Here is a 3,195-nt window from a genome sequence, read left to right on the forward strand (position 1 = left end):
GGTAAGTAAACTCACAGTATAAACTCCTAAAGTCATCGGTGACAAGCTTTGAGTGTGAGCTAGAGCACGCAAGGGGTAGAGAGCGAGCGGGGAGACAGCGAGGCGCCTGATTAGTTCATCAGATTGGTACCTCGCGGCAGACATTCGTCAAAGTTTTTACAGACTTAAAACTGATACAGATGATGGATTTTCTTCATTCCCTTTTCAGAGAACCTGAGATATTAATTTCTGTCAGGACCTAAAGACAATTTACACCAGAATCTTGAAAAGTGGATCTGGAGGAAATGACCAACCCTGACTTTAAATAACGTCTTAATGCAGCACGTTAAATAAACCTTAAAGGTGGAGTCAGTAGCATCACGTTCTATAATTTCATCTTTGACCACATCAAGTCAAACTTCCCCTTCAGGACCTTTTCTTCTTCCTGTCCGACCTGACGGACGAGTCGGAGACGACACTGATCGACTTGATCTGAAACCTTCAGACGTCACAGCTTTAGACTGGAGTTAAAGAAACAGTTGAATGAATCAGAATAACTTTATAATTACTGTGTAGCGTATTTACTTTTAATATTTAAAATATATAACTCAGGGCACCATCCTTGTTAAGTAAGGAAACCAATATTACTTCTAGTAATTAATGAATCTATAAATCTGTCTCATATCATTGGGATGAATTCTCAAGCAGTAAAAACCATAAAATTACACAGACAAAGTACTGAAAGTTTATATGAAAGTTTAATAAAGAAAAATGATGAACAGAAGAATTTAAAGGAAATGCACAAGTAATATCAGTATAATTACAAAAGTGATATAACTTGAATAATAATATTGAGTTGTTTTAAGTTGCCATGGTGAGATCCTTATGTCAAGTTTGGAGTTTAACTATATTGTTTGAGGGATTTAACAAAGTGGGATTTTGAGAAAGAAAATAAAAAGGGAACTTAATAAATTTGATGAAAGTTGACTCTGAGGCTTTGATTCGGATACCACAAGCTTGACTCAACATAATCAGAACGCTTCCTTACTGAGATGTAGTGTTCAATTGAACTCCGCCGAATGGTGCCAAGACTTCCCGTCGAGTTCTTTCGGATCAGGAATGCCGGTGGCCTACGATAACCGCCGTAGCAGATCTGGTCGGAGTCAACAATGAGATGGGTTTGAAGAAAAACACAGCAGTCCAAGCAGTTGTCCGTGGGTCCGTATCTCAGCGGCTCAAAGAGTCTTAATTAACGTTTGTCAGGATTGATGCTCGTTGATCCTCACTTGACTTGAATGGTCACTTGTAGTCAAGTGTGAGGATTAGAAAAACTACTGTTCTGGAAGACGAATGATTAATACTTCAAAAAGGAGAAAAAGACAGAGGCGCTCAATCTTAGGCTGTAGGAAAAAGCCTTAGAATGCGTGCATGAAGAATCAGGATTGGTTTAAGTTGGATTCGAGTTCTGCAGGTCCTGCAAATCCGGACTTAAATTCAAAGAGTTTCGCGTCGGCAAAACTTGAAGAAACAAAGTGGTTTGAAACAAGAATTAACAAGAGACATCTAAGAGAGTTTTAGAAGAATTTAGAAGAGAAAATTACAAGAGAGTTGTTACAAGAGAAATTTACAAGAGAGAGAGCTCCCGAGAGACGAGCTACTTTATCCTGGGGATGACTTTTACGAGGGGGCGGGGCCTAATATCTAACCCGCCTCCGATGTTTAACTTTTAATTTAATCCACTCCGAGTTCTTTACTTATTAAGAGCATAAATAAGAACTTTGATCATATGAACATCACCATGTCAATATTCGTATGTAGAATTATCTCCGACCGTAAACATTTCAAACAATTATGCAATGAAATAGACATTACGTCCAACCTGAAGACAGTTAGACGATTTCCGCCTGTATGGGAATGAAATCAGCAGTATATCATTCAACATTCAAAAACACATTAATATAGTATGAAGAGTATAAAATCATATCTTAAAATACTAAGTTCATAACTAGGACAAAATCACATATTAACTATCGTAATTCCTCCGTCCTGAAACTCAGGTCGGTACAGTGCTCTTGCCACTAGGGGGCAGTAGTGCTCCACGTAAGATTCAAGGAGAGTTCACCAGGTAATGTGATTTAGTTTTCCAATATCTAAGTTCGTCATAGATGATCGTAGCGGAATCTAACTTGCATGAAAGTGTTAGTCTTGATGTCATGGATACATATATCCGATTCAGGGATTGAACTGAAATTCTTTTATATCAGAAATAGATTATGTTGGTTAAGGCAGTTCGTTCAACGGGTCTAAAAGCTATTAAGTCCGTTTGAGATAGTCCAGATCACATCAAAGGCCTCCCCTGCCGTGTTGATTAACTCGGCAGGCGGCTGTCTTCCTGGGATTGTTTATTCTGAATGTTATTCACACGTATCCAAGTGGTCTGGTTCACCAACATAGATTAAAGGCTTATTGCAAAAAGGTTTGTTTTTATGACGTCCTGTTCTTCACATTCCAATGCAAAGTCTCTTTGAAACAGTTAATCAAATGCATGGCTTTTGTTATCAGTAAACAGGAAGAGTGGGGTTTTCATTTGTGTCCTGTGAGTTTGGGCTCACTTCGGGTCAATACGTTACATCTCCCCCTTTTGGGATGAAGGGTCCTCGAAGAGAGAGTCTGCAGGCCAATCCAGGTGTGATGCAAGAGCAGCATCAGTAGCAGGTGTGAGCAAGCTTGTGTACCAGATATATGTGTAAAGGATCAAACTAAAAAAATAATATTAAAAACATTTTATTTAACTTTTTATTTTTTATTTAAGGACGGCTATACAGGGCCTAATAAATGGAATAAGGGATCTAGGGTTAAGTATGTGGTACGGGTGTTAATTACCTTGGGTTTCAGAAGGGTAAACGTATGGTGGCTGGACCTACATTAGGGTTTACGTCACAAAGGGCTAGTTCTATGAGAGCATGGGTTTCAGTGTCGGGGTCATTTTCTTCATTATCGTGGGAGGTAACTGTCATTCTGCCCCGTCTTTTGTGTATACCTAGTTTGGACAATCCAGCGGTGCATTTGTCGAGTCTACGCTGGAGGGCTTGAGTGCGTTTAGCGGAGATGCAGACGCTATACCAAAGGTTAACACATATCCTAGTCCTACAGTGAAGGCGAGTAAGGTGTCAGGGGTGGACCATGCGTAAGTTATGGGTTGTATGGGTACCTTGT

The 3,195-nt window shown here is 39.5% G+C and overlaps 1 long non-coding RNA gene across 1 annotated transcript; it reads left to right on the forward strand.

The window, feature by feature from the left end:
* Positions 1-567: 567 nt before the first annotated feature.
* On the forward strand, positions 568-966 carry LOC132977926 (uncharacterized). Its single transcript, XR_009673860.1, has 2 exons — positions 568-784; positions 846-966. It is a non-coding gene; the product is annotated as an uncharacterized LOC132977926 (long non-coding RNA).
* The last annotated feature ends 2,229 nt before the right edge of the window (positions 967-3,195 follow it).

The sequence above is a fragment of the Labrus mixtus genome, chromosome 1 (genome assembly GCF_963584025.1).
Source record: "Labrus mixtus chromosome 1, fLabMix1.1, whole genome shotgun sequence".
Lineage (NCBI taxonomy): Eukaryota > Metazoa > Chordata > Actinopteri > Labriformes > Labridae > Labrus > Labrus mixtus.